Consider the following 21,450-nt stretch of genomic DNA (forward strand, 5'->3'; position numbering starts at 1 on the left):
TGGCCCATTTTTAAATTAGGTTATTTGTTTTTTTATTGTGAAGTTTCAACAATTCTTTGTATATTTTGAATAACAGTCCTTTAGCAGATATATTTTTGCAAGTATTTTCCCCCAGTGTGTGACTTGCTTTTAATATAAATAAATATATATAAACATATATATACATATACGTATATATACACACATACATATATACATGTATACATACATATATTTAAAGACAAGGTCTTGCTCTGTTGCCCTGGCTATAGTAAAGTGGTGCCATCATAACTCACTGCAGCCTTTAACTGCTGGGCACAAGCGATCCTCCCATCTCAGCCTCTGGAATAGCTGGGACTACAGGTGGGACATGCCACCATGCCTAGCTAATTTGTGTATTTTTGTAGAGATGGGGTTTGGCCATGTTGCTTTTATTCTCTTGACAGTGTCTTTCACAGAGCAGAAGGTTCTAATGCAGTTCAGTTTTTCAATTATTTATTTCATAAATCATGCTTTTGGTGTGTCTAAAAAGACATCATCATACCCACAGTCACTTAGATTTTTTTCTATGTTATCTTCTAGGAGTCCTATAGTTTTGCATACATTTAGGTCGGTGGCCAATTTTGAATTAATTTTTGTGAAGGGTATTATGTCTGTATCTAGATTCAATTTTTTTGCATGTGTATGTCCAGTTATTTCAGCACTATTTGTTGAAAAGATTATCTTTGATCCATTATGTTATCTTTGCTTCTTTATCAAACATCAGTTGGCTGTGTTTATGTGGCTCTATTTCTGTGTTCTCTAATCTGTTCCATTGATTTATTTGTTTATTTTTTCACGAACACCACACTGTGTTCATCACTATAGCTTCATAATAAGTCTTAACGTCAGCTAGTGTCAGTTTTCTAACTTTGTTCTTCTCCTTCAATGTTGTGTTGGCTATTCTGGGTCTCTTCTCCATGTAAACTTTAGGATAAATTTGTTTATATCTACAATATAACCTGCTTGGATTTTTTTCCAGTTTTTTTATTGTGGTAAAATATACACAACATAAAATTTGCCATCTTAACCAATTTTAAGTGTACACTTCAGTGTTAAATATCTTCATAATATTGTGCAACCATCACCATCATCCATTTATAACTCTGCATCTTGTAAACTCAAAACTCTATACCCGTTAAACAATAACCCTCCATTCTCCACTTCCCCCAACTCCTAGAAACCACCTTTCTATTTTCTGTCTCTATGATTTTGACTACTGTAAATATCTCATATAAACAGAATCAAACAGTTTTAGTGAATGGTGCATTTCACTTAGCATACTGTCCTCAAGTTTCATTCATATTATAGCATGTGTCAGAATTTCCTTCCTTTTTAAGAGTGAATTATGTTCCATTGTATGTATATATCATATTTTGCATATTCACTCATCTGTTGATGGGTACTTGGGTTGCTTCCATGGTTTAGCTATTGTGAATACTGCCACTATGAACAACAGTGTACAAATGTCTCTTCAAGACCCTTCTTTCAATTATTTTGGGTATATACTCAGAAGTGGAATTGCTGGATCATATGGTAATTCTATTTTTAATTTTTTGAGTAACTTCCATACTGATTTAAACAGTGGCTACACCATTTTACATTCCATCAACAGTGTACAAGAGTTCCAATTTCCCCACATCCTTGCCAACATTTTTATATAATAACCGTCATAATGAATATGAAGTTGTATCTTACTGTAGTTTTGATTTGCATTTCCCTAATGATTGAGATGTTGTGCATCTTTTCATGTGCTTGTCGGTCATTTACATATCTTCTTCAGAGGAATGTATACTCAAGTCTTTTGCCCACTTTTGAATTGGGTTGTTTGGATTTCTGATGTTGAGTTCTGTATTGTTTTATTATCTCAAAAGTTTAAATAAGATGGTCTGCTGCTATACTTGTTCTTGCTGTCCACTGTATTAGCACTTTCCCTGATGTGCTTTGGAAGTTGATCCATGAATTTCTTAAACTTTTTGCTGGAATTCCTTTAAAGGGGTCTGATTAGATGGTGAAAAGTAGACTGGGACAACCTTCAAGTGACCATGTCATTGTTTTCTTGCTATGTCTTTGGCTTGATGATTAAGATACAATTCTTTTTAAAACCAAATGGCATTTGTTATTATGTTTCCCAAATTAGGAATCTATTTTAGTTAATATTTTAAAGAAACACAAAGGCATAACAAATACTATCATTGTTTTTACTCCAGAGTGTTAATGAATGTAAAGAGGTTAGAGAGATGTAGTGTTTAATTAATGATGCTTATTTTAACTATATTTAACATGAGTGATTTTTCATTGTCTTTAAAGAGGAATAATGCTTATTGATTAAAGGTGAGAAATGATGGTTAAGACACTGATTCTGTGTCAAGGTCTTTGACTATATTATGCATTGTGCAAATAATTTCATTTTTCATGAATGCCTTAGTTTTCCTACTATAAGATAAAGACAATGATGAATAAAAAAGAAGAAGAAGTTTCTCTACAGATTCTGGATATTAACCCTTTATCAGATATATGACTTGCAAATATAGTCTCCCATTCTGTGGATTGCCCTTTTACTCTATTTATATTGTCATTTGAGGCAGAAAAATTTTAAATTTTCATCAAGTCCAAATTGTCTATTTTTTTATTTTTCTTCCTCTTGTTCTTCGTCTTTTTTTTTATGAGTCAGGGTCTCACTATGTTTCCCAGGCAAGTCTCGAATTCCTGGGCTCAACTGATCCACCTGCCTCGGCCTGTCAAAGTGTTAGGATTACAGGCATGAGCTACCGTGTTCAGCCTCCACTTTTTTGTTGTTGTGTCCTGTGTTTTTGGTGTCATGTCCAAGAAATCCTTGCTAAATCCAACGTTGTGGAACATGTTCCTTACATTTTTCTTCTAAAAATATTTTATAGTTTTAGGTATTTAATCCATGTTGAGTTAATTTTTGTACACAGTGTTAGATAAGGATCCAACTCCATTCTTTTTCAAGTGGATGTCGAGTTTTTCTAGCACCATTTGTTGAAAAGACCATATATATGAGGGTTTATTTCTGAGCTCTCTATTTTATTTCATGGGCTACATGTCTGTCTTTATGCCAGTACCACACTGTGTTGATTACTGCAACTGTGTAGTAAGTTTTGAAATCAGGACTCGTGAGTCCTCCAGCTTTGTCTGTCTTTTTCAAGATTGTTTTCGCTATTTAAAGTTCCTTGAGATTCCATGTGAATTTTAGAATGGGTTTTTCTATTTCTCAAAAAATGTCATTGGGATTTTCATAGGGATTGCATCGAATCTATAGATCACTCTGGACAGTATTGATCTTAACAATATTACATCTTCCAGTCCATGAGCATTTATTTATATCTTCTTTAACTTATTTGAGTAAATTTTGCAGTTTTCATTATACAAATCATTTACCTCCTTGGGTAAGTTATTTCCTAAGTATTTTATTCTTTTTGATGCTATTGTAAATGGAATTGTATTTATAATTTCCTTCTTAGATTCTCCTTCTCCTTCTTCTTCTTCTTTTGAGACAGGGCCTTGGCTCTGTAGCCCAGGCCGGAGAGCAGTGGCATGACCACGGCTCACTGCAGCCTCCACCTCCCAGGCTCAAGCAATCCTAACACCTCGGCCTCAAGAGTAGCTGGGACTACAGGCATGCAGTATTTAGCCTAATTTTTTCAATTTTTTGTAGAGACAGTGTCTCACTAAGTTGCCCAGGCTGGTCTCAAACTCCTGAGCTCAATGACCTTCCACCTCAGCCTCCCAAAGTGATGGGATTACAGGTGTAAGCCACCACACCCAGCTACTTCATTGTTAGTGTATAGAAAGGCACCTGATTTTTGTGCTGACTTTGTATCCTGCTACTTTGCTGAATTCATTTATTAGCTCTAACAGTTGTGTGTGTAATCCTTAGGGTTTTCTACATATAAAATCATTCATCTGCAAACACAGATAATTTAACTTCTTGCTTTCTGATTTGGAAGCCTTTTATTTCTTTTTCTTGCCTAATTGCTCCAGCTAGAACTTAGTACTATGTTGATAGAAGTGGCAAAAGTGGGTAAACTTGTCTTGTACCTGGTCTTGGAGGAAAAGCTTTCAGTTTTTCACCACTGAGTATGGTGTTTGCTGTGGGTTTTTCACACATAGCTTTTATTATGTTGAGGTAATTTCCTTCTATTTCTAGTTTGTTGAGTGTTTTTATCATGAAAGGGTGTTGGAGTTTGTCAAATGCTTTTTCTACATCAGTCAAGATGATCATGTGCTTTTTCCATTCATTCTGTTAATGTGGTGTATTCCATTGATTGATTTTCATATATGGAACCATTGTTGCATTCCAGAAAAAAAAAAACCACATGGCCATGGTGCATAATCCTTTTTTATACGTTACTAAATTCAGTTTGCTGGTATTTTGTTGAGGATTTTATATCAATGCTGATATGGTTCGGATGTGTGTCCTCCTTCAAGTCTCATGCTGAAATGTGATCCCCAATGTTGCAGGTGGGGCCAAGCACTATTCCCTTGGTGATGAGTGAGTTCTCACTCAGTTAGTTTACATGAGAGCTGGTTGTTTATTTTTTTGTTTATTTAATTTTTTTACTCAGATCATTTCTTCTCCAGAATTTTTCATTTGGTCGTTTAAAGAATCCTGGCTCCTCCTCCTCTCTCACTCCTTCTCTCACCATGTGATACACCAGCTCCCCCTTTGCCTTCCTAAGGCCTCACCATAGACAGATACGGCACTATGCTTCTTGTACAGCCTGCAGAACCATAAGCCAAAATAAACCTCTTTCTTTATAAACTGCCTAGTCTCAGGTATTCCTTTACTGCAACACAAAACAGACTGACACAAATGTTCATAATACTTTAATCTCTGAAAGTTATAATGAGTTATAACACTCTAATTTGAACTATACCAGCTTAACTTCAATAACATGCAAAAATTCTACTCCTTTACAGCTCTGTCTCCACCCTTTGGTTGATGATGTCACAAAATTATATTTTACAGATTGTGTGCCCCAAAATATAAACTAACAAGTCTTTTTTTTTTTTTTAATGGAATCTCACTCTGTCGCCCAGGCTGGAGTGCAGTGGTGCAATCTCGGCTCACTGCAACCTCTGCCTCCCGGGTTCAAGTGATTCTCCCACCTCAGCCTCCCAAGTAGCTGGGATTACAGGTGCCCACCACCACGCCTGCCTAATTTTTGTATTTTTAGTAGAGATGGGGTTTCACCACATTGGCCAAGCTGGTCTCAAACTCCTGATCTTAAGCGCCATGGCTTCCCAAAGTGCTGGGATTACAGGCATGAGCCGCCATGCCTGACCATAAATGAATAATTCTTTTAAATGCACTACTCTCTTAAATTGTGTAGAAAACACAATATGGGGTTGTAAACCAAAGTTACAATAATACTAAAAAGTGTTAGTCTTTTAAAGCATGTAGAAAACAAAAAGTGAAGTTACAAACCATTGTTATAATAACACTAGCTTTTATAATTGCCATAAATTTACCTTTATTTAGATCTGTATTTGTTCATATGGCTTTGAGTTACTGTTGAGTGTCCGATCATTTCATCCTGCAGGACTCCCTTGAGTGTGTTTTTCTTATTTTGTCTCACTAGTGATACTTTGAGCATTTCTTGCAGGGCAAGTCCAGTGGTAACAGGCTCCCTCAGTTTTTATTTACCTGGAAAGGTCTTAATTTCTGCCTCACTTTTGAAGGACAGTTTTGCTGAATATAAGATTCTTGGTTGACAGACGTTCCCCTGCCTGCCTTTTAGCACTTTGAATATAATGGCCCACAGCCTTCTGACCTTCAAAGGTCCTGATGAGAAACCTTCTAATAATCTTATTGAGGATCCCTTATATGTGATAAGTCACTTTTCTCTTGCTTCTTTAAATATTCCCTCATTGTTTTTGGTTTCCAAAAGTTTAATTACAATGTGTCTCAGTGTGGATCTCTGAGTTCATCTTACTTAGAGTTTTTTGAGCTTCTTGGATGTTTATACTCATGTCTTTCATTTAATTTGGGAAGTTTTCAGTCATTATTTCTTCAAATATTCTCTCTGCCCCAACTCTCTCTCTCTCCTCTTTCTGAAATTACCATAATACACACTTTTGTCCACTTGATTGTGTCCCACAGGTCCCTTTGGCTCACTTTTCTTCAATTTTTATTCTTTCTGTTCCTCAGACTCAATACTTTCCATTGTCCTTCTTCACATTCACTGATTCTTTCTTCTGCCTACACATTGTCCTTCTTCACATTCACTGATTCTTTCTTCTGCCTACACAAACCTGCCTTTTCTTTCTTTCTTTCTTTCTTTTTTTTTGAGACAGGGTCTTGTTCTGTCCTCTTAGTAAAATTTTTATTTCAGTTATTGTACTTTCAGCTTTAGAATTTCTTTTTGGGCTGGGTGAGGTGGTTCACGCCTGTAATCCCAGCACTTTGGGAGGCCAAGGCAGGCAAATCACAAGGTCAGCAGATTGAGACCATCCTGGCTAACATGGTGAAACCCCGTCTCTACTAAAAAAAAATACAAAAAATTAGCCAGGCATGGTGGTGGGTGCCTGTAGTCCCAGCTACTCGGGAGGCTGAGGCAGCAGAATGGCATGAACCCGGGAGGCAGAGTTTGCAGTGAGCCGAGATTGTGCCACTGCACTCCAGCCTGGGCAACAGAGTGAGACTCCGTCTCAAAAAAAAAAAACAAAAAACAAAAAACAGCTGGGCGCGGTGGCTCATACCTGTAATCCCAGCACTTTAGGAGGCTGAGGCAGGCGGATCACGAGGTCAGGAGATCAAGATCATCCTGGCTAACACGGTGAAACCCTGTCTCTACTAAAAATACAAAAAATTAGCTGGGCGTGGTGGCGGGCACCTGTAGTCCCAGCTACTCGGGAGGCTGAGGCAGGAGAATGGCGTGAACCTGGGAGGCGGAGCTTGCAGTGAACCGAGATCACGCCACTGCACTCCAGCCTGGGCGACAGAGTGAGACTCCATCTCAAAAAAAAAAAAAAGAATTCCTTTTTGGTTTCTTTTTAGGTTTGCTGTTTTTAGATTAATATTTCCATTTTATTTATACATTATTTTCTTGATTTTTTTCCCCACATCTTCCTTTAGTGATTTGAGCATCTTTAAGACAGTTGTTTTAGAAGAATCATTTGAGCCCGGAAGGCAGAGGTTGCGGGGAGCTGAGATCACATCACTGCACTCCAGCCTGGGTGACTGAGAAAGACTTTCTCAAAAAAAAAAAAAAAAAAGTTGTTTTATTTATTTATTTATTTATTTATTTATTTATTTTTGAGATGGAGTTTCGCTCTTGTTGCCCAGGCTGGAGTGCAATGGTAGGATCTCAGCTCACCGCAACCTCCACCTTCCAGGTTCAAGGGATTCTCCTGCCTCAACCTTCTTAGTAGCTGGGATTACAGGCATGTGCCACCACGCCTGGCAAATTTTTTGTATTTTTAGTAGAGATGGGGTTTCTCCACGTTGGTCAGGCTGCTCTAGAACTCCCAACCTCAGGTGATCCGCCTGCCTTGGCCTCCCAAATTGCTGGGATTACAGGTGTGAGAAAAGACAGTTGTTTTAAAGTCTTTGTTTGGTATGTTTGCTATCAGGTCTTTTTCAGGGACAATTTCTGTTGCTTTATTATTATTATTTTTTGAATAGGCCAAACTTTTCTGTTTCTTTGTATAACTTTTTTTTTTTGTTGAAAACTGGACAGTTGGATCTAATAATGTGGTTAACTCTGGAAAGAAGATGCTCCCCATTTCCTACAATAGCAGGTAACCATCCTCCACCCCTGAGCCACTTGGCAGGCAGTTTGTGCATGTGTTCCTAGAGCACCTTGCAAACATCTTGCAGGAGCCCAGGTGGGGAAAAAGGTCCCTGTCCTTCAAATATTAGGCATCTAAGCCATGACTGCTGATTACTGCTTCTGATCATAGAGGTGCAGACAAAGGGGTTGGCTGCCAAGGTTTGCTATTTTTATTACTGTTTATTTATTTTTATTTGGGTAGGCAGTCTCTGTGCCAAGAATCATCTGAGATGTGAATTTTTTTAGCTTTTTTTTTTTTTTTTGAGACAGAGTCTCACTCTGTCGCCTAGATTGGAGTGCAGTGGCGCGATCTTGGCTCACTGCAACCTCCATCTCCTGGGTTCAAGTGATTCTCCTGCCTCAGCCTCCCAAGTAGCTGGGACTACAGGCACATGCCACCATGCCTGGCTAATTTTTTGTATTTTTTGTAGAGATGGGGTTTCACCGTGTTAGTCAGGATGGTCTCGATCTCCTGACCTCGTGATTTGCCTGCCTTGGCCTCCCAAAGTGCTGGGATTACAGGCGTGAGCCACCATGCCTGGCAAATTTTTTTAACTTTTAAGTTCAGGGGTACATGTACAGGTTTGTTATACAGCTAAACTTGTGTCATGAAGGTTTGTTGTACAGATCATTTCATCACCCAGGTGTTAAGCCTAGTATCCATTAGTTATTTGTCCTAATCCTCTCCCTCCTCCCACCCTCCACCGTCTGGTAGGCCCCAGTGTCTGTTCCCCTCTATGTGTCCATGTGTTCTCATCACTTAGCTCCCATTTATAAGTGAGAACATGTGGTATTTGGTTTTCTGTTCCTGTGTTTGCTAAGGATAATGGCCTCTAGCTTCATCCATGTTCCTGCAAAGGACCTGATCTTGTCCTTTTTTATGGCTGCACAGTATTCCATGGTGTATATGTACCACCTTTTCTTTATCAGTCTACCTTTGATGGACATTTATATTGATTGCGTGTCTTTGCTACTGTGAATAGTGTTGCAATGAACATATGCATGCGTCTTTTTTTTTTTTTTTGAGATGGAGTTTCACTCTTGTTGCCCAGGCTGGAGTGCAGTGCCGCGAACTCAGCTCACTGCAACCTCCGCCTCCCGGGTTCAACGATTCTCATGCCTCAGCCTCCCGAGTAGCTGGGATTATAGGCACCGGCCACCATACCCAGCTAATGTTTTGTACTTTTAGTAGAGATGGGGTTTTGCCATGTTGGCCAGGCAGGTCTTGAACTCCTGACCTCAGATGATCTGCCTGCCTCGGCCTCCCAAAGTGCTGGGATTACAGGTGTGAGTCAACACACCCGGCCTGCATGTGTCTTTATGATAGAACAATTTCTATTCATTTGGGCCTATATCTGATAATGGGATTGGTGGGCCAAATGGTAGTTCTGTTTTTAGGTCTTTGAGGAACCACCACACTGCTTTCCACAATGGGTGAACTAATTTACACTCCCGTCAACAACATATACATGTTCCTTTTTCTCTGCAACTTTGCCAGCATCTGTTATTTTTTGACTTTTTAATAATAGCCATTCTGACTGGTGTGAGATGGTATCTCATTGTGGTTTTGATTTGCATTTCTCTAGTGGTCAGTGATGTTGAGTTTTTTCTCATATGCTTATTGGCCACATGTATGTCTTCTTTTGAAAAATGTCTATTTATGTCCTTTGCCCACTTTTTAATGGTTTTTTTTCCTTGCAAATTTGTTTAGGTTCCTTATATATGCTGGAAATCAGGCTTTTTTCCAGATGGATAGTTTGGAAAATTTTCTCCCATTTTGTAGGTTGCCTGTTTACTCTGTTGACAGTTTATTTTGCTGTGCAGAAGCTCTTTCATTTAATTAGAACCTATTTGTCAAATTTTGCTTTTGTTGCAATTGCTTTTGGTGTCTTTGTCATGAAATCTTTTCCCGTTCCTGTGTCCAGAATGGTAATTGCCTAGGTTGTCTTCCAGAGTTTTTATAGTTTTGGGTTTTATGTTTAAGAATTTAATCCACCTTGAGTTGATTTTTGCATACGATGTAAGGAAGGGGTCCAGTTTCAATCTCTGCATATGGCGAGCCAGTTATCCCAGCACCATTTATTGAATAGGGAGTTCTTTCCCCATTGCTTGTTTTTGCCAGCTTTGTCAAAGATCAGATGGTTGCAGGTGTGCCACCGTATTTCTGGGCTCTCTATTCTGTTCCATTGGTCTATGTGTCTGTTTTTGTACCAGTTGATGTAGAAACTTAAGGTCCTCTCAGATCTTTTCTGAGTTTTTTCCTGTGCATGCATGGTCACTTTCTGCTTTTCCCCATATATATAGTTATGTTTCAATGTCTTAGTCTTTCAAGTCTGGATCCCAAAAGAAGAAAAAAAAGAAAAATGAAGGGGAGAAAGAAAGGACATCAACCACTTAAATGCCAGTCCTTTCAATCCCTTGGAAGTCACTTCAGCTGGAGTGGGAGGGGCTTGCAACAATTGGGGAAGATGCAACAACAATGGCAGCCAACCTCTTTGTCTGCACCTCTATGATCAGAAGCAGTAATCAGCAATCATGGCTTACATGCCTAATATTTGAAGGACAGGGACCTTTTTCCCCACCTGGGCTCCCACAAGATGTTTGCAAGGTGCTCTAGGAACACATGCACAAACTGCCTGCCAAGTGGCTCAGGGGTGGAGGATGGTTACCTGCTATTGTATTCAGGAGCTGAATTTGACCAAATTTATACTCACTTTAGCATCCAAGCCTTCTCCTGGATGGTGCAAGCCTTCAGTAGACTCTAGAATTTCAAAATAGTTTCATCAGACAAATTCTGCCAGTGCAATTGTTGTTAGGTTGGGAGACAGATTCCTGGTGCCTTCTACTCTGTCATCTTCCCAGAATCCTGTATCAACTAGCTGGGATTTTAACTGGGAATGTATTGAATCTATAAAGTCAGGAAGAATTGACATCTTAATAATATTAAATCTTCCTCAGTATGACGATTCCTCAAGGATCTAGAACTAGAAATACCATTTGACCCAGCCATCCCATTACTGGGTATATACCCAAAGGATTATAAATCATGCTGCTATAAAGACACATGCACACGTATGTTTATTACGGCACTATTCACAATAGCAAAGACTTGGAACCAACCCAAATGTCCATCAATGATAGACTGGATTAAGAAAACGTGGCACATATATACCATGGAATACTATGCAGCCATAAAAAATGATGAGTTCATGTTCTTTGTAGGGACATGGATGAAGCTGGAAACCATCATTCTCAGCAAACTATCACAAGGACAGAAAACCAAACACCGCATGTTCTCACTCATAGGTGGGAATTGAACAATGAGAACACTTGGACACAAGAAGGGGAACATCACACACGCGGTGTGTCGTGGGGTGGGGGAGGGGGGAGGGATAGCATTAGGAGATATACCTAATGTAAATGATGAGTTAATGGGTGCAGCACACCAACATGGCACGTGTATACCTATGTAACAATCTGCACGTTGTGCACATGTACCCTAGAACTTAAAGTATAATAAAAAATAATATAATATTAAGTCTTCCTATTCATGAACAATACATAGCTCTTGATTTATTTCTTTGATTTCTTCCATCAGAGTTTTGTATTTTCCCTCATATAGATTATATGCATATTTTATTAGATTTATATCTAAGTATTTCATTTTTGGTGGTGCTAACGTAAATGGTACGATGCTTTTAATTTCACATTCTACTAGTTTACTGCCGGTATATTTAGCTGGTATATAGGATAGTGATTGAAATTTTTATATTGACTTTGTATCCTGCAATCTTGCTATAATTGTTTATTAGTTCCAGAAGGTTTTTTTGTAAATTCATTTGGATTTTTACATAGAAAATCATGTCTTCTGTGAACAAAGACAGTTTTTATTTCTTCTGTCCAAATCTATATAACTTATTTCCTTTTATTTTCTTATTTCATTAGCTAAGAGTTCTAGTACAACATTGAAAAGGAGTGGTGAAAGGGAACATTCTGGCCTCGTACCCGATCTTAGCAAGAAAGCTTCCAGTTTCTTACCTTAAGTATGTTGTTAGCTTCAGGCTTTCTGTAGATGTTCTTTATCAAGTTGAAGACATTCTCCTCTATTCCTATTTCAATGAAAGTGTTTTTGTTTTTTTTTTTGAGATGGGGCCTCACTTTATTGCTCAGGCTGGAATTCAGTGGCGTGATCATGGTTCACTGCAGCCTCGACCTCCTGGGCTCAGGTGATACCTCCTGAGGAGCTGGGACTATAGGTGCAGGCCACCACACCCAGATAATTTTTGGATTTTTTGTAGAGAATTTTCGCCGGGTGCAGTGGCTCACGCCTGTAATCCCAGCACTTTGGGAGGCTGAGGTGGGTGGATCACCTGAGGTCAGGAGTTTGAGACCAGCCTGGCCAACATGGCGAAACCCCATCCCTACTAAAAATACACAAAATTAGCTGGGCATGGTGGTGGATGCCTGTAGTCCCAGCTACTCAGGAGGCTGAGTCAAGAGAATGGTGTGAACCCGAGAGGTGGAGCTTGCAGTGAGCCGATATCGCGCCACTGCACTCCAGCCTGGGCGACAGAGCGAGACTCCGTCTCAAAAAAAAAAAAAAAAAAAAAAAAAAAGAAAAGAAAGAAAGGAAACAAGGAGACAACAGAGGACAGACAGGGCAAGAAGCATTAAAAGATATTCTTCTTAGTAAATATGAATTAACAGAGACCAGTTTTAAAGTACGAATTCTCTAAGAGGATAGTTAAAATTTCAGTCATACCTTAAATCAGATTATTCAAATCAATCATATAGTGATATACTGAAATATTACTAAGCAGACGCTTTGATAGTTAAGAAAAGAGAAGGAAGAAGAAACTTTGCAAAGGGAAGGTCTAGATAGGGGAAGAATTTTGAGAACTTTCAGGCAGGATGAAGGGGCTAATTACCTGGAGGACAGGGATACTGAAAAAGCATGAAGGCATGAAGGAGATTGTTAATGACCAACTTTACCTCCTTTATAATTTTGCCTAAAACCATGGAGGTATCAGATGTTTGACTGGCTTGAAAACCTGTAACTTTCATTTTCTTTTATTCATACCTGCATTCCCATGCATGGTATTTAAATAAATATTCTTAAAAAGTAAAAACGAAAAATGAAATTTCCTCAGCCATTTATATTCCTTTGACTCTAGCCTCTTGTCATAGATGCTTAGCTTTACTATCTTCCTTCTTTTCTCGTCCTCTTTTACTTTTTGCTGCCCCATTCTTTGATGGAACAAAATCCTATTTCCTTCTATTTTTTTACACACAGCAATTCATGTTTCTCTAGTCTTTACCCCAAAATCAGCTCTGGGGCTATGGAGATTCAAAAGCTCAGCTAATTATTTGAAAACCTTGTGTTTCAAACTCTGGCCATTAGAAAAGATCCATACCCTCTAATACCCTAGTATTAGAGGAGGGGTTTATTCTGTTATTACATTTTCTCTTTGGAGTGTTTTGCAAAGCTGCTGCACACATTTTTTTTCTAAGAGTAGACTGAAAAAAAGACCAAACACATTATTAATTGTGGTAATTTTCTTGCTTATCTTTCTGTTCTGGGAAATGACTATAGCTTTTCTGCCTTTAGAGGGGTATTAGCTCCACTGCTCTCTTCAAGCTGTGCTTTTGGATTTGTGCCAGGCCTTGCTGGGTAGCTAAGCTAGTTCAAAGGGGCAGCATATGCAGTAAGATCTATGGAAGAAGCAGTACTTCCAGGGTATCGGTTGCTACATCTTCCTCTTCTACCTCACTACCCTAACTTACCATCAGAACTAAGAAGAAACTTTACTTATATGGATGAACAAAAGAACAAAATAATCAACACTCAAAAATCAGAAACTAATTTAAAAATTAGCAATATAACCAATTAGAAAATGTAACAATAAAATATATTCAAAATAGTAAAGAATAAAACACCCAAGAATAAAAATAACTGTAGAAGATATATATGAAGAAAACTTTAAAACTTTCCTACAGGACATAACAAAAGACTGATTTCCATAGTGGCATACCACATAATCACTTTCTTTCCTCCTCTACAGCTAGAGATAACTATATGATATATTTTTGTCCAATGAGACAATACAGTAAACGTGTATTTGCTTTGCAAACACTAATAGTGCTGCTCTCAGCTTTTTCCTTTTTGTTTTGAGATGGTCTCGTTCTGTCACCCAGGCTGGAGTGCAGTGGTGCTTGATCATGGCTCACTGCAGCCTCAACCTCCTGGGTTCAAGCAATGCTCCTGCCTCAGCCTCCTGAGTAGCTGGGACTTCAGGTACATGCCACCATGCCTGGCTAATTTTTTTTTTTTTTGAGACAGAGGCTCTCTCTTGTTGCCCAAGCTGGAGTGCAGTGGTACGATTTCGGCTCACTGCAACCTCCCCTCCTGGGTTCAAGTGATTCTCCTGCCTCAGCCTCCCGAGTAGCTGGGATTACAGACATGTACCACCACGCCTGGCTAATTTTGTATTTTTATTAGAGAAGGGGTTTCTCCATGTTGGTCAGGCTGGTCTCGAACTCCCGATCTCAGGTGATCCGCCCATCTCCGCCTCCCAAAGTGCTGGGATTCTAGGCGTGAGCCATTGCGCCCGGCCTGCCAGCTAATTTTTAAATTATTTTTTGTAGAGACAGGGTTTCACTATGCTATCCAGGCTGGTCTTAAACTCCTGGGCTCAAGTGATTCTCCTGCCTCAGCCTCCCAAATACTGTGATTACAGGTGTGAACCACTGTACCCAGCCTCCTCTGGTCTTAAATGTTATTGTGATGGCCAGAGCTGCAACAGTCATCTTGGATGTATGAAGAAAAAGCATGAAGTCAAGAGCCAACATACTGAGGATGGAAGAGCAGAAATACAGAAAAACCGTAAGTCCTCAATGACAGTGTTGAGCAGGGGAAACTGCCAAGAACTACCTACTTCCAGAATTCTTGTTATATGAGAAAATTAAAGCCATATTTTCAAAGCCAGTATTAGTTGGATTGTCTATTACAGGGAGCTACATACTTTTCTAGCAAAGTGTAAATACTACAAAAGACAATAAGTCTAATATCAGCCAGGTGCAGTGGCACATGCCAATAACTCAAGAGGCTGAGGTGGGAAGACTGCTTGAGCCCAGGAGTTCAAATCCAGCCTGGGCAACATAGCAAGACCCCATCTCCATACTTGATCTTAGCCAAAAGGCGATAAGCAGTAAGATCCGATTTCTAAAAAAAAAATAAAATAAAATCAGATGATGGAAGACAAAAAGAATAAAGGGAAAGAACAGGAAAGATTCCATTATCAATTGCATCCTTCTTATAACAGTCATTAGATCAATCCAAAGAAAATGATCATTAGGGCATATATAAAGTTATTATAAATGCATTCAATAGAAAAAATTCAAACATTCTAAATTATTGGAATAAATATAAACAAAAATAAAGGAAAGGAAACACAGACCACATTTTGAAAATAATTAAGGCTATAGACATGAAAAGCATATCCCAATAATATGATATATTCCAAACCAAATACAATTTGTGTAAATAAATGTGAATACTTGGGAGTCTCTCAAAGTCTTCTCTGGCTAGAAGGGCTGCCCATAAAAAAATTTAAAAACATTTTTAGGCTGGTCACAGTGGCTCACACCTGTAATCCCTGCACTGTGGGAGGCCAAGGCGGGCGGATCACGAGGTCAGGAGATCGAGACCATCCTGGCTAACATGGTGAAACCCCCATCTCTACTAAAAATACAAAAAATTAGCCAGGCATGGTGGCGGGCGCCTGTGGTCCCAGCTACTCAGGAGGCTGAGGCAGGAGAATGGCATGAACACAGGAGGCAGAGCTGGCAGTGAGCAAAGATGGCGCCACTGCACTCCAGCCTGGGCGACAGAGCAAGACTCTGTCTCGGAAAAAAAAAAAAAAAAAAAAATATTAGCCGGGCGTGTTGGCACATGCCTGTAGTCCCAGCTACTTAGGAGGCTGAAGCAGGAGAATTGCTTGAATCCGGGAGGTAGAGGTTGCAGTGAGCCGAGATCGTGCCATTGCACTCCAGTCTGGGTAACAGAACAAGACCCTGTCTCAAAAAAGAAAAAAAAAATTAAAAATTAAAAATTAAAAAAAGTGAATACTTAATATTACCTAGTAGGCTGGGAGCAGTGGATCATACCTGTAATCCCAACACACTGGGAGGCTGAGGTGGGAGAATTGTTTGAGGCCAGGAGTTCAAGACCAGCTTGGAGCAACATAGCAAGAACCTATCTCTACAAAAATAAAAATAAAAAAAAGTATATATAAAAGGAAAAATTGACAAATTGCATTTCATGAAAATGAAAAACTTCTGTTCTGTGAAAGACCCCATTAAGAAGAGGAAGAACAAGCTATGGAGTGGAAGAAAATATTTGCAAACCACAAAGGACTAGGATATATAAAGAACTTTCAAACCCCAGCAATTAAAAAAGCACACAAAGGAAACAATCCAATGAGAATGGGCAAATACATGAACAGGCATCTCACCAAAGAGGATATACAGATAGCAAATAAACACATGAAAAGATATTCAACATCAATAGACATTAGAAAAATGCAAATTAAAAATCACAGTGAGACATTACTACACATCTATTGGAATGGCTAAAATAAAAACTAGTGATATCACCAAATGCTTTGAAGGATACAGAGAAACCAGATCATACAGATATTACTGGTGAGAATGTTAAATAGTACAGCCACTCTAGAAAACAGTTTGGCAGTCTCTTATAAACTAAACATGCAATTACTATATAACCCAGCAACTGAACTCTTGGGCATGTATCCCAGAGAAGAGAAAACTTATATTCACACACATAAAAACATGTACATGAATGGACATAGCAGTTTTGTTCATAATAGCCCCAAACTGGAAATACTCTAAATGTCCTTCAATGAGTGAATGGTTAAACTGTGGTACATAAATACCATGGAATACTACTCAGCAATAAAAGGAACAAACTATTGATACACACAACTTCAATGGATCTCAAGGAAATTATGTTGAGTGAAAAGGCCAACCTTAAAGGTTTTATATTTATGATTCCATTTATAAAACAGACTTGAAATGACAAAATATCAGAGATAAAGAAAGAATGTGTAGCTGTCAAGGGTTAGGAATTGGGGGATGGGAGAAGGATAAAAGGGAGTTGTGGTTATTAAAGAACAAGAGGAGATCCTTGTGTTGATGGAACTGTTCTGTATCTTCACTGTGGTTGTGGATACACAAACCTACATGTAATCAAACTGCATAGAATTAAATACAATTAAGCTTCTAGAAGAAAACAGTTATCTCCATGACATCAGGGTAAGCAAAGATTTCTTAAACGGGACCCACACATAAAAATAACAGTAACCATGAAAGATGATTTGATACTTTGGATTTCATTAAGATTAAGAATTTTTTTTTTTTTTAGATGGAATCTTGCTTTGTTGCATGGACTGGAGTGCAGGGACACAATCTCCGCTCACTGCAACCTCTGCCTCCCAGGTTCAAGTGATTCTCCTGCCTCAGCCTCCTGAGTAGCTGAGATTACAGGTGTGCGCCACCACACTCAGCTAATTTTTGTATTTTTAGTAGAGACCGGGTTTCGCCATGTTGGCCAGGCTAGTCTCGAATTCCTGACCTCAAGGAATCCACCTGCCTTGGCCTCCCAAAGTTCTGGGATTACAGGCGTGAGCCACTGCGCTGGCCAGGCAAATATTAAAATTTTTGATAAGACAATCTTAGAGTGGGGAACATAAATTGGCACTGCCTCTATAGAGGGAAATTTAACAGCAACAAGAGAAATGTTTAAATGTTTAAAATATACTCTTTAATTCAATTCCTAGGAATTTAATCCTATAGATAAATTCATACATATGGAAAGTGATTTGCATTTGTAGTCATTCACTTCAGGATTATTGGTAAATCTGTAAACAACTTAGTCTATCATAGAAGACTGAAAAATAAATTATTATTTATTCAGTCAATAGAATACCGTTAAACTGTTGAGAAAAAGGAAGCTTTTTTTTTTTTTTTTGAGACGGAGTTTCGTTCTTATTGCCCAGGCTGGGGTTCAATGGTGTGGTCTCGGCTCACTGCAACCTCCATCTCCTGGGTTCAAGCAATTCTCCTGCCTCAGCCTCCCGTAGCAGGGATTACAGATGCCTGCCACCACACCTGGCTAATTTTTTTGTATTTTTAGTAAAGACGGGGTTTCACCATGTTGGCCAGGCTGGTCTCGAACTCCTGACCTCAGATGATCTGCCTGCCTTGGCCTCCCAAAGTGCTGGGATTACAGGCGTGAGCCACAGCACCTGGCCAAGGAAGCTTTTTATGAATCAGTAAGGAAGTGTTAAAGACAAAAAAAAATTTAAGGTGAGAAAAGAATTATATGTATTATATATTTTTTATTTAAAAAATTTTAAAGTTTAAAAATGTTTAATTTTAGGGGCAGGGTCCTGCTGTGTCATGCAGGCCAGAGTGCGATGGCCCAATCATAGCTCACTGCAGCCTCCAACTCCTGGGCTCAAGCAATCCTCCCTCCTCAGTCTCCTGAGTAGCTAAGATGACAGGCGTGCACCACCATTCCCAGCTAATTTTTAAAAAAATATTTTGTATGTGTGGCTGAGGAATTTACGTGGAGGTCAGAGTGGAAGCAAGTGTGAGAGGGTCCAGCAGAAGGAAACATGGCTGCCAAAGTGTTTGAGTCCATTGGCCTGGCCTTAGTTGCTGCAGGAGGCATGGTGAACTCTGCCTTGTATAATGTGGATGCTGGGCACAGAGCTGTCATCTTTGACTGATTCTGGGGTACAGGACATTGTGGTAGGGGAAAGAACTCACTTTCTCATCCCATGGATACAGAAACTGATTACCTTTGTCATTCTCGACCACGTAAGGTGCCAGTCATCACTAGTAGCAAAGATTTACAGAATGTCAATACCCCACTGCGCATCCTCTTCCTGCCTGTCCCTAGCCAGCTTCCTTGCATCTTCACCAGCATGGGAGAGGGCTGTGATGAGCCTGTGCTGCCATCCATCACTACAGACATCCTTAAGCAGGTGGTGGTTCGCTTTGATGCTGCAGAAGCAGTCACCCAGAGAGAGGTGGTCTCCAAGCAGGTGAAGGATGACCTTATGGAGCAGTAGCCACATTTTAGCTCATGCTGGATGACACCTCCTCGACACATCTGACCTTTGGGAAGGAGTTCACAGAAGCAGTGGAAGCCAAACAGGTGGGTCAGCAGGAAGCAGAGAGGGCCAGATTTGTGGTGGAAAAGGCTGGGCAGCAGAAAAAGGCAACCATGATATCTGCTGAGGGCGACTCCAAGGCAGCGGAGCTGACCGCCACCTCACTGGCCACCGTGGGGACTTGCCTGATGGAGCCATGCCAGCCAGAAGCCACTGGGGATACCGTGTGCCAGCTCTTATGCTCCTGAGGCGGGGCAGTACCTGCTCCTCCAGCTGCCCCAGTGAGGCCCCACCTGCCTGCATCTATGCGGGCCAACTGGGCCACATCCCCGATGATTCCAAACACCGCCTTCCTTCTCTCCCTACCCCAGGAATCACTGTGAAATTTCATGATTCGCTTAAAGTGAAGGAAATAAAAGTAAATTACTTCAGGCTGGGAGCAGTGGCTCACGCCTGTAATCCCAGCATTTTGGGAGGCCGAGGTGGTAGATCACTTGAGGTCTGGAACTCGAGACCAACCTGGCCAACATGGTACTACAAATACAAAAATTAGCTGGGCGTAGTATGCCTGTAGTCCCAGCTACTCGGGAGGCTGAGGCAGGAGAGAATCGCTTGAACCTGGGAGGCAGAGGTTGCAGTAAGCTGAGATTGCACCACTGCACTCCTGGGCGACAGAGCGAGACTCCATCTAAAAAATAAAAGGACAGGGTCTTGTTGTGTTGCCCAAGCCAATCTTGAACTCCTGACCTCAAGTGATCCTCCTGCCTCGGCCTCCCAAAGTACTGAGATTATAGGACTTAGCCAGACATACATACATACATATATATAATATATATATCATAATATTTATATATACACAAACATACACATATATACACCACACATTTTTAAAGGTAAAAAAGAATTGTACATATATATATACACTTTATATGTATATATACATTTATAGCTGAAAATGCATTGTATTTGTATATATACATATACTTACATATGCATATATGTAAATATGTAAAATATAAAATTTTGATTAAAAGGAAGACATAAGTGGTTAAAAAAACACACACAAAAACCAAGCCTATCCCCTTACTTCTAGACTGCTTCTCTTCACTTCATACTGTGTATCACTTGGTCAATTCCTAAAATGCCAGCCTTCATCAGTTTGTTGTTAAAATGTAAAATTGTGATTCAGTAGATCCTGGGCGAGATTGGCGGGATTGGGATCTGAGGTTCTGTGTTTCCTTTTTTTTTTTTTTTTTGGAGGCAGGGTCTTGCTCTGCTGCTCAGGCTGGAGAGCATAGTGGTGCAATCACACCTCACTGCAGCCTCAACCTACCCTCCCACCTCAGCCTCCTGGGTAGCTGGGACTATAGGCATGTGCCACCATGCTCTGCTATTTTTTGTATTTTTTTGTAGAGGTGGAGTTTCTTTCACCATATTGCCCAGGCTAGTCTTGAACTCTGAGCTCAGGTGATCTGCCTGCCTAGGGCCTCTTGTGGATTACAGGTGCGAGCCACCATGCTTGGCTGGTTCTCCAATTCTAACAGCTCCTACGTGATGCTTCTTTTGAGTAGGAAAGAGCTAGAATGTACAGCCTTTGAATTCACATCACATTTACTATGTGCAACTTTGTTTTATAATGTGTGAATACCTTGCCTACTCACTTGTATTTTAAATTCCAAGAAAGCTTCTAGCAGCACTTGAACAGCTGATTATTCTTTCCTTCTCAAAACATTTTTTCTTTCTGCTTCCTTGACATTACAGTCCCCTACTTTTGCTTGTACCTCAATGGCCTCACCTTTCAGTCTTTGCACGTGCTTAATAAGTAAGTAAATCTTTATGCAGACTCATTACCTATTATTAAGTATAATATATACTGAAGTGAACACCATGCCATAGCTCCTGAATGGTTCTAGAGAGCCTTTCTCAGACTGTGTCCCTCAATAAGAGTTTACATATTTTGTAGGTAGGACAATAGCCTTATGAATGAAGTCTTGGTGATACAGCCAGAAACTCAGAGACTCTAAGTCAAATACTCATTGGTTAGATCAAATATAATTTTGCCATAGTCTGAGGATTACAGCAGGTCACATTATGCTAATCTTAAAGTATTTGTTGGGCTGAACCTTGCCATATGTATTTTTTAAAAGACTTTATTTTTTAGAGCAGTTTTGGAGCAGCAAAATTAAGAGGACAGAGATTTCCAACATATCCCCTGCCCTCCTCACAATATATTTTACACATGAATAGTTAGGATATTTTCAGCTGTATATAGTGAGACCTAATTCACACCAGCTAAAACAATATGGAATTTTATTATCTCGCAAAACAAAGTTCCGTGGTTAGGGTGTCTAGAGCCACGCTCTGGCTCCATTTCTATGCTATTCTCTCAGCTCTGCCTTCCTGAGGGTGTAGGGTTCATCCTTAAATGGCTTTCT

The 21,450-nt window shown here is 39.7% G+C and overlaps 1 long non-coding RNA gene and 1 pseudogene across 1 annotated transcript in view; one reads left to right on the plus strand and one right to left on the minus strand.

The window, feature by feature from the left end:
• Window positions 1–4,856: 4,856 nt before the first annotated feature.
• LOC134729090 (uncharacterized) overlaps window positions 4,857–21,450 on the minus strand; it is a 37,278-nt gene continuing 20,684 nt past the window's right edge. The window contains exon 2 of the long non-coding RNA XR_010109954.1: window positions 4,857–16,077. This is a non-coding gene — a long non-coding RNA (uncharacterized LOC134729090). The remainder of the gene's footprint in view (window positions 16,078–21,450) is intronic.
• Window positions 18,463–19,551, plus strand: LOC129393956 (prohibitin 1-like; annotated as a pseudogene).

This window comes from Pan paniscus, chromosome 16 (assembly GCF_029289425.2).
Source record: "Pan paniscus chromosome 16, NHGRI_mPanPan1-v2.0_pri, whole genome shotgun sequence".
NCBI classification, from domain to species: Eukaryota; Metazoa; Chordata; class Mammalia; order Primates; family Hominidae; genus Pan; species Pan paniscus.